This window comes from Haliotis cracherodii, unplaced genomic scaffold (genome assembly GCF_022045235.1).
Source record: "Haliotis cracherodii isolate W230 unplaced genomic scaffold, xgHalCrac1.p SCAF_7, whole genome shotgun sequence".
NCBI classification, from domain to species: domain Eukaryota; kingdom Metazoa; phylum Mollusca; class Gastropoda; order Lepetellida; family Haliotidae; genus Haliotis; species Haliotis cracherodii.
This window is the reverse complement of record NW_027266330.1, coordinates 45,926,473-45,937,500: the sequence shown is the minus strand read 5'-3', so window position 1 is coordinate 45,937,500 and position 11,028 is coordinate 45,926,473. Positions and strand designations below refer to the sequence as shown.

The window sequence follows — 11,028 nt, the reverse complement described above, 5'->3', positions numbered from 1 at the left end:
ACCGTATGTGTCGGGGTTTTGTGTGAAAGGTACGATGAAAATCCACTTTTGATTTGAAAGTGGTTAGGATATTTGTGGATAAAATCTTCAGTTTGGTCATTTTATACATTTGCATAATTTGACAGGCGCATTGAGTAATCGTGCAGTAATAATGGATTCAGCGGCTACATGCATTAACTTAGAGCGAGATGTCTGGAAAGTACGATGTAGTCATAGCTGGCAGAAAAATTGAAATATTAACGTTTTCGCATTTATTTGAGTTAAAGATGTCGGAAACGAAGGTTTCCAGACAATGTGCGCTTTTGCAGACGATGAAAATTTCCGTGAATTGTTGAGCCGAAAGTGAGTCATGGGTCGGCGCTGTGTCATTATATTATAATTATTTGTAACATCATCGCTATTAACTGATTACGTAAATCATGCTTGCATCTGGTCCAGAAGATCCTATTTCTTTTTCAGCTTAGATGATAAATCATTTAACAGGTGTAAGACATGTGAAAACGCTTACAAAGGGGTCAAAGTCGGGATTCGGGTCTTCCTGAAAATTTTGACAGATGGTCTTTCGTCTTGTGTCACAAACTCATTGTGCGTGTTAAAAAGCGATTCCTAGATTTTCAATAGCTTTCTAGCGACACTCGATGTTGACAAATTTGGTTATTTTGTGAGGTAGGGTTTACTTGGGGACACCCTAGCATCGTCCACTGTTTGACATACAGCGGAGGAGCAAACAGAAGCTGAGAAATGGTATTTCACAAGCCTTTGTCTCGCTTCATCGATAGGGCTTTGTCCAGGGATTGCGTGCCCAGACCCTCTCGTTCCTTCATAACCCCCTCTCTCTTGTTTATTGCTAATAGGGGGTGTAGTTTTAGAGCCAGCAAGCCTGGAAACCCCGTGTCATTGTTGGGGGTCATCACTCCGTTGTGTATGACTTGTCAAATTCAACCTGGCATTGCCAGTATCTAGTTTCTCCTGTTGCCTAGGCTACGAGAGCCTGTGGTTTCTCTCCAGTGGTTGAGAATGAGAGTCACAGTTGCGATCTACACTGAGATAAAGTTCATGAGATGTTTGGAATAGTTGGATTGCAGTGAGGCCGAGGGGTTCCAGTGTGCAGGGATTGACATGGGGGATGAAAACTGACACTCCACTGCATACAGTGCTGGGGCTAATTCTTTGGAGTATCACAATTTGAAGTTATATATGTTGGTGAAAAATGGTGTAGAAACTAACATTTCAAGAATATTTTTATTCAATGTCATTATGAAAAGAAACAAAATGATACATTTACAAAAGCATGAAACTTTTGCAGTAATTTTAAGAAAGTGAAGTTTTAATGAAATGTTAACTTGCAAACATAGTGTCTCCTTTTTACAAAGACCACTGATTATTTTGAATCATGTTATTCATTTAGGTAAAGAAATGTCAAGTAGCAGTTTAACCACAATTGACTATGGTATTCGCTGTATACGGTATAAACTAGACTGATGACCATGTACCTGGTATTGTTGGAGGGTGTGATTAGACAGGGTGAGTTGTATAGTGTAGGGTGACAGCAGAGGAGCCTGTCCCGGCCAGGTAGTTGACAGCCACCTCCACAGTGAAATGCGTGACTCATGAGTCATTGACATATGCCATATTAACAATGCTGATGCATCACCAACATTGCTCACTGGCTGTGCAGGTTGTGTTGATCACAGTATAATCTAGATATGCCAGTAGTTTTGAATGAGTTGATTAAATTCTATCGCTTCATACAAGGAAATGAAAGGAGGAAAACTGCCTGCACTATGTAAAACATGCGGCAGTTTTCAGTATAACACTGCATATTTTTTTTTATCACAATCAACAGATTTAGTTACTATGTTGTGTGGTATATCAACAATTCCTAATGACATGTATGGGCGTAACATTAGATTTCATACATTGAATTGCTGCACATGTTTAGCTGTTGATAAAACTACAACAATGTTTAAACTTGCAATAGTGTGCTGTGCAAGCATGAAGCAAAGAAATAATGTGTATTACAATGTTGATGAAGTAACTTTTTTGTTACACACTGAACGATTTTGTAAGTTTAAAACACTATGGTATATTCTTTTTTATACTGTCCATAGTTGTGTTTTCATGTTAGTCTGTGTTGGTTGTTTTTTTGTTTAACGCCACACTCAGCAATATTCCAGCTATATGATGGCGGTCTGTAAATAATCCAGTCTGGACCAGACAATCCAGTGATAAATATAATGAGCATCGATCCACGCATAGGGGTCGATGACATGTATCAACCAAGTCAGTGAGCCTAACCACCCGATCCCGTTAGTCACCTTTTATGACAAGCATGGGTGACCTATTCTACCCCGGATCTTCATGGGTTTGGTAGTCTGTGTATTGGGGGCAGTAATTATTATGTTTCTTTTCTGTCCGCAGTAGCTTCAAAAGCTTGTTTCTAAAACTACATTAATAAAATGTTAATATGCATCTACTGTACTTACAAGCAGGGCTCATTTAGTTTGCTTAACTATATCAACTCAAACATACAAGCTGTTGCTGATGGTATGAAAGGTCAGAATAGGCCCCTAGTACCCAATATTTGTCATAATGGCTGAGGAAGATGAATTGTGTGGTTGCAGTGTTTGTGCTGATTGATTGTGCTGATTGATTGTGTCATCATATCCTGATGGTGGCTTTGTCTAACCTAGATTAGTTACACTTTCAGACTGCCATGATAGATAAACCTGCAATATTCTTGTGTTTGACTTCACACAACATTCACACACTCCCATACTCAAAGCTCACATGCCAACAAGTTACAACGGCAACCATTAATATTTGTTTTGCTCCTTTGGGAATATGGGTAGAAATAGATCCCGTCAACCTATTCTTGTCTTAAGGGACTACAAATTGATTGGGTGGTCAGGCTTGGTTGATTGTGTGTCATTGTACCCTGACTATGAGGGAAGTTGCTTACAATATCAATCACTGGATTGTCTGGTCCCGACCACTGTCACTGGAATATTGCTATGTGCGGAATCAGGCAACAAACAGAACATTGTTCTTTCCTCCAAGGTGCATCAGAGCTATTTCAATATATCAGCAACATACTTGCCTCGTATACAACTTAAATGTTATTGAAAGTGGTTATGATTTCATTGATTAAATTAAAAGAAATAATCAAACTTAGTTCTGGGTACCATTCGTCTGCACCAAAAGTTATGAGCCTTCAAAATTTATGTCAGTCTGCTAGCCTGAGACAACTAAATTGTGCCAGGAACAAGTCAAAATCCAATAGTTGTCCTCACACACGCATACCCACATGCACGCACACACAGCCGCCCCTCCCCCCCCCCCCCCCCCCCCCCCCACACACACACACACGCACGCTCGCGCACACATACACACTCACAATCACAGCAACACACACTGCCGAAATTTGCATCCACTACACACTATACCATTTCATTACTTTACACGCCCCTCAAATTGCTGGTAAGGACCTTGAAAATAATTATTGAAAGGACCCTAGTTTTGAAGATCAAGGTAAAACTCTGTGCACATGAGCATGCTTGGCTTACATCCAACACCGTGTATCATGCTTGGTGTATAGTGCATGTATCTCTCCATAAACTATTGTAAGGTGATAGCTTAGCTAGGGCTTGATATAGGCTTGCTACTTTTGCTCAGATAAAGAATGAATCAACTTAGCTGGCAAGATGAGGTTTATTTGGTTCATGAGTCATTTAATTTCAAGTTTGGAAACTCCTGTTCCAAATATTTGAAATATGTGTATGATAAGCAGCTGATGCCCTATTCATGTGCTAGCAGGTAATTAGATGATGTCATGTTGTATGAAACACAACTTTTAGTGATGTATAGTTATCAGGAGTGATTGTGTCCATTATATCAGTATGGGGAGACATGTGCTGTTGTCTGCTTTTAGATACATACGTACATCTTGTCAATCACTGATTGTGATCTTGAAAACTCTCGTGCAGTAGTAGTTAGTACTTACTGAATCCGTTAGGTCATATTGATATCATGAGCAGGATAGGAGATAGCTACATGATAAAGCGCAAAGAATGATAAAGAACCAAGCTTGGTTTATTTCATGATGAACATTGTTCTATCATAACACCATTTCTGGAGATCCAACGTCCTCACGCATCTTGATGAAGTCGTGTATTAGACGACGTTATTCTTGAGAGGGAAGTGTCTAGTAAGTTGTTCCCCATAGATGTAGCTGTGCAACACAGAAAAAACGCGATGGCCAAACGATCACATAAAAAAGCGGGAGAGATATGACAATCGGTATTGGGAGAAAAGGGACAGGTAATCGACGTGAGGATTGTGAGAATGTGCGGAAAATACCGACCTGTGCATAAAATGGACTTGTCCGACATAGCCGAGGTCAAATTCTATTGAGGGAATCATCATTGTTTAAATACAGATATTTTTAAAGCTTGTACATTATATCATCATCCTTAAAGAGGGAGTAAATAATGTTGATATCTCATATAAGAAATAAACAACTCGTGGTTGTTGTTTATCGTACAACAAAACACTGCAAGGAGTAGTGTTTTCCCTGTAGTGTTTTCTTGTATGATAATCAGCATCCACTTATCCGCTTATTTGCTTATTTCTTAAATAGTGTTTATAGGGATATAGTGTCTATGGGATTATAATGTATATGGGAATATACATTTAGTGTATCTAAGAATATAGTGTTTATAATAGAATATTATGTATATAGGAATATAGTGTGTAATGGGATATAGTGTGTATAGGAATACATTGTGGATAGGAACAGTGTTTATAGGGATATAGTGTGTGGAGGAATATGGTGTGTAACCGAATACAAGGTGGATAGGAATAGTGTGTTGAGGAATATGGTATGTAACGGAATATAGTGTATATAGGAATATAGTGTATATGTGAATATATAGTGTAATGGAAAATAGTGTGCATAGGAATATAGTTTATATGGACGTATAGTGTGTATAGGAATATAGTGTGCAGAGGAATACATTGCGGATAGCAATAGTGTGTAGAGGAATATGGTGTATAAAGGAATATAGGAATGTTGTGTGTAAAGGAATAGTGTATAGGAATACAATGTGGATAGGAACAGTGTGTAGAGGAATATAGTGTGTAGAGGAATATGGTTTGTATATGAATACAGTGTAGATGAATACAGTGTGGATTGGAACAGGGTAGAGGAATATGGTGTGTAAAGGAATTCATTGTGGATAGGGACAGTGTGTAGAGGAATATGGTGTGTATATGAATACATTGTGGATAGGGACAGTGTGTAGAGGAATATGGTGTGTATATGAATACATTGTGGATAGGAACAGTGTGTAGAGGAATATGGTGTGTATATGAATACAGTGTGGATAGGAACAGTGTGTAGAGGAATATGGTGTGTAAAGGAATACAGTGTGGATAGGGACAGTGTGTAGAGGAATATGGTGTGTATATGAATACAGTGTGGATAGGAACAGTGTGTAGAGGAATATGGTGTATAAAGGAATATGGTGTGGATAGGAACAGTGTGTAGAGGAATATGGTGTGTATATGAATACAGTGTGGATAGGGACAGTGTAGAGGAATATGGTGTATATATGAATATTGAATACAGTGTGGAAAGGAACAGTGTGTAGAGGAATATGGTGTGTATATGAATACAGTGTGGATAGGAACATTGTGTAGAGGAATATGGTGTGTAAAGGAATACAGTGTGGATAAGACAGTGTAGAGGAATATGGTGTGTAAAGGAATACAGTGTGGATAGGAACAGTGTGTAGAGGAATATGGTGTGTAAAGGAATACAGTGTGGATAGGAACAGTGTGTAGAGGAATATGGTGTGTATATGAATACAGTGTGGATAGGAACAGTGTGTTGAGGAGGATGGTGTGTATATGAATACAGTGTGGATAGGAACAGTGTGTAGAGGAATATGGTGTGTATATGAAAACAGTGAGGATAGGGACAGTGTGTAGAGGAATATGGTGTGTAGAGGAATATGGTGTGTATATGAATACAGTGTGGATAGGGACAGTGCGTAGAGCAATATGGTGTGTATATGAACACAGTGTGGATAGGAACAGTGTGTAGAGGAATATGGTGTGTATATGAATACAGTGAGAATAGGGACAGTGTAGAGGAATATGGTGTGTATATGAATACATTGTGGATAGGGACAGTGTGTAGAGGAATATGGTGTGTATATGAATACAGTGTGGATAGGGACAGTGTGTAGAGGAATATGGTGTGTATATGAATACATTGTGGATAGGGACAGTGTGTAGAGGAATATGATGTGTATATGAATACATTGTGGATAGGGACAGTGTAGAGGAATATGATGTGTATATGAATACAGTGTGGATAGGAACAGTGTGTAGAGGAATATGGTGTGTATATGAATACTGTCTGGATAGGAACAGTGTGTAGAGGAATATGATGTGTATATGAATACAGTGTGGATAGGAACAGTGTGTAGAGGAATATGGTGTGTATATGAATACAGTGTGGATAGGGACAGTGTGTAGAGGAATATGGTGTGTATATAAATACATTGTGGATAGAGACAGTGTGTAAAGGAATATGGTGTGTATATGAATACAGTGTGGATAGGGACTGTGTAGAGGAATATGGTGTGTAAAAGAATATAGGAATGTAGTGTGCAGAGGAATATGGTGTGTATAGGAATACAGTGTGGATAGGAATAAAAAATGCCTATCAAGGACCTTCCATTTTTCCTTCGTAGAGTTGTTTTTGGAAAGATTCATTTGCCTTTGGGAAAGATGGGTGGAATAGACAGACAAGAAATAAGAATAAGAAATTGACAAGATATTAGTCTGGTTACTGGGGAATAGCGAGGCACCTAAAACCACTCGTCTTGGGAGGATGTATGGGAACTGACGGAACCTTAGATTTAATTCCACGCTAGTATTTTTATTTTAAAGAGTGACCACGTAATTTATATCTGTTCCAGGGCTAAATTGTTACTGACCTCCAGTATAGAGTGTTGTAGGTTTATGTTGCCACAGTTCATATGTTGAGAAAATCACATACATCACATAAATCACATACATCACATACATCAAAGAGACAAGTTTATCATTCATTGGAAACAAGTATTCTATTAAGATACAATCTTTCAATGTGTAATACAATGTTGTTATTCAGACATCCTAATTATGTGTATTGATTGAGTGAATGTGCATAAAGATAACTGTTCTGATCTGGGATAGCCCTTGAGGACTGGCCTGTTAATAGTAATACTCTGGGTACAGTTTAATCCAATGACAGCTGATGGAGGACGTAGTGGTAAGGGAGGCCTGATATTGCTGGCCTTTATGAATTATTGATGTCTGAGATGGAAACTGTGTGAGCTTATTCCATTGTTAAATATTTTAAACATCCAGACTAACACTTGGGCCAGATGGTACAGAGGATTATATTTTGGGATGTATTAGTTCAGGCAGCCATGTGATTCATTGTGAAGGAGTGATCCATAGTGTTTGGCTTGCTTCTTCTTGTGTCACTTGTAGTTGCCTGTCACATTGCTGCTATATTGCTGCATTTACATATGGGGAAGGCTACCGATAAAGGGACCACATGGGCGGTTTTGAGTAAAGAGTGGATTAATAATCTACAATGTCATCCCTTCAAAATAAAAAAATCTGAATGTCTTTAAAACTGAAGGTGTAGTGCCTTGTCAAAGAATGGTATGATTAGAATTTGAGAAATCTGTTTAATGGAGAAAACGTGTGCTGACATTGTTGTGTGTTTTCTTTTTACTGTATGACAATAATTTTGAGGAAGTTACCGCATGCTCATCTGCTATCTTGTTTGTTTGTATTAAACGTAATCAACTGTCAATAATAATAGCATTTAATAGGAGTATGCAATTAAAAGGACAAACATATTATTTTGTTTTATCAAGCTGATGTCAAGATTATCCATCGTCAGTCTTGAAAACCACATACCGGTAAACTCTCATCCTCAGTATTGTAATCGCTAAACATTAATGTTTCTTACAAAAGCAGATATTTATTTAATGTTTTTTAATGATACCAGGTACATGACTTGATCGTTTAAGAGATAACTCAATAATCATGACAATAAACTTTTTTCGCCAAACATGTATCATTGACAGAAACCACAGGTATCTGGTATAAAAATTGTGATTTTTTGAATGATTATTGAAGAGGAACTATCTATACAACAAAATTGTATTTTTTTATACAGACAAGGATGCCAGAGACAAATTTAAAGGGGGCAGTTCATGATATTTAGAACGTTTATTATAAAATAAAGCATAACTGTCATTATTTTGGACAATAATTGAGTTGTCATACATTCCCTTTCTCAACATACAAACACAAAAATACTGTTTTCTAGTGTATTATTCATATTCACATGTGGCGTCCCATGAGGCTTCACCGGAAGCTTGGCCAGATCTTATGTGGGGCAGTAAGAAACAGATCGCGATCCCTGTTATGCTGTGAGGAAGGATTAAAGGTGCCTGATAAAGTGAACATAAAATTTTGCTTTCCCTGCGTGTTCTGTGGTACCTTTTTATCCCTAAACAATTTCAATCTTAAAGGCTTTAATGGACAGATTTCATAATTAATACAGTCCATACATAACAATTAAGTCCAATTTCCCACTCGAATAGCATACAAAAAAAATCATGCATTTTTTCACATATATTTTATTTTAGCTGATTCCTCCTAAACGGTGATCGACCACGGGATCCTTTTACCAGTAGTCTGCCCCATATTACTACAATATGTTTTGTGTTTCATTTATCCTGTCATTTCATCATTTATATTTTTGATAAGACTTTTTCCCTCTTCATATAATATTCTGAATTGTTAAAACATTTATTACATCAATACTCTTTATCACAAAACCTTGTTAATGATACCATACTATTTCACAGGAACCCAAGTAACGAAGAATATTTGAGATGGGAAATTTATATCAAGTGATTTGTGTTACACCACAAACACTAAAAATGTCAGCAATTTCATTGTGGCCAATAAGTCTAGTGTGAAAATTGATAGTATGAACAATAGTCCATGTTATCATGGTGTTGTGACATAATCAACACCATCCACACTATGACCGCCTTATCCCAGGTTTGGCCAGTGAAGCTTTTGACACTGGGCAGTGATGATATAACATATAACAAAACCCTCAATAAAGGCAAATGTCTATTTTTGACACCTTAACACTTGGGCAGTTTGACAAGGAGGTGGTGCCAATATCTGTTGCTGTCTTTGGTCATGTGTCAGCCAGGAGAACATCAGTACAGTACACTACATTTAGTACGAACACGCTTATAACAAACTGACGAATATAACAAACTGTTTTTAGCTCATGTTTATTTGCTGGTTATGTTTGGTCATGTTTATTTCCACGGTTTTAATGAAGTAAAATTAGTGGTCCCTTTTGGTTCATTATAACTGTAGTTTACTGTACTTGGTCACATATTATAAACCCAACATGTGGAATGCTACCAATTTGTGGATGCTCACATTTATATGTAGCAGGTTGTTATTGAATGCAGATAATAAAATTCAAAAGTTAGATCTTGGGCATATCAGGTATCCTACTGCTGAGAATATTAATGGGATACACTTAATAGCTTCAATAATGCCATGACATTCTTTGATGCCATTCATTTCAGTTTCTGAAAATAACAGGGATGTGACAATGTATTAGTGATTGCAATATATTTTGCCAGAAACAATGTATTTCAATATGACACAAACATGTCAAAAGGATTTGTTTTATGCATATACACATATACACTTCATCATTTATTCCTGTCATTTATGCCTGAACTAAAATGTTAAAATTCCTAATTCCTGTTACTATGATTCCTATTGCTTCTGGCTATTATGTTTAGCCTAAGGTGACTTGTATTTAAGTTGTTAACAATTCATCATGAAATACCTCTGAACTTTAGAGCATTTCCATTGTGAACCATAGAACGCTTCCCCTGTTTGCCTGGAACTTGAAGCTATATGACTGTGTTAACTATGCACAACATTGACATACATTTTTTTTCATTGCCACTCCTTCTACCAGTAAATGATTCGAGCCTGCAGTTCATTGCAGCTTCAGAGGCGTCAGATAGTTCATCATTTGGGCCATGTTTCCAGTGATGATGGACTTCCTGTGCCAAGTGTCCACCTTAATCTGGCCTGGGTGCCATCAACTGACACATGACCTTCAGCTTGTGTGCGAGCGTAATGTATATGTGCAACATGCTGTTGTCCTATAGATACAGTACATCTACACTTGGTGCAGTATTTTTGCCGCTCCTGCATGTCCTATCGACCCTTGAAGATCCAGGGTAGAATATGTGTTCAGCAACCCATGCTTGCCTCAGAAGGCGACTATGATTGTCGTAAGAGGCGACTAACGGGATCAGGTGTCACGCTCCCTGACTTGGTTGATGCATGTCATCGATCCCAATTGCTTGGATCGATGTTCATGATGTCAATCACTTGATGGTCTGGTCCAGACTCGATTATTTACTGACTGACGTCATATAGCTGGAATATTTTTGAATATGTTGTTAACAACAAACAAAACATGTCCTATCTGTTGGTGATAGTGATACAGTAGAAGTGTTCAGAAAGAGGTAGGGGCAGTGGGGTAGCCTAGTGGTAAAAGCATTTGCTCGACAAGCCAAAGGCCCAGGTTCAATTCCCCACAGGGGTACATTGTGTGAAGGCCATTTCTGGTGTGATATTGCTGGAATATTGCTAAAAGCGGCACTCACTCACTCACTCACTCACTCACTCACCTTTACCGGTCATGTTAATCATTGTTTGCTGATGTGGGAGAGTAGTTTGGAGTAGGTATGTGATCCTCTGAAGTTATAAATCCTGCTGAGTATCTTTGGAATGTGTTTAGGATTGACTGTGTATTTCTTTGGTTCATTGAGGTATGAATCGAAAAACCGATGTGCAAACTGTATGAATCAGCGTAGCGGATTCTTACCAAAGTTT

General features: G+C 37.9%; 1 protein-coding gene across 2 annotated transcripts in view; it reads left to right on the top strand.

The window, feature by feature from the left end:
• LOC139448446 (uncharacterized) overlaps positions 1-11,028 on the top strand; it is a 34,010-nt gene that overhangs the window by 333 nt on the left and 22,649 nt on the right. The gene's annotated exons all lie outside the window — the stretch shown is intronic.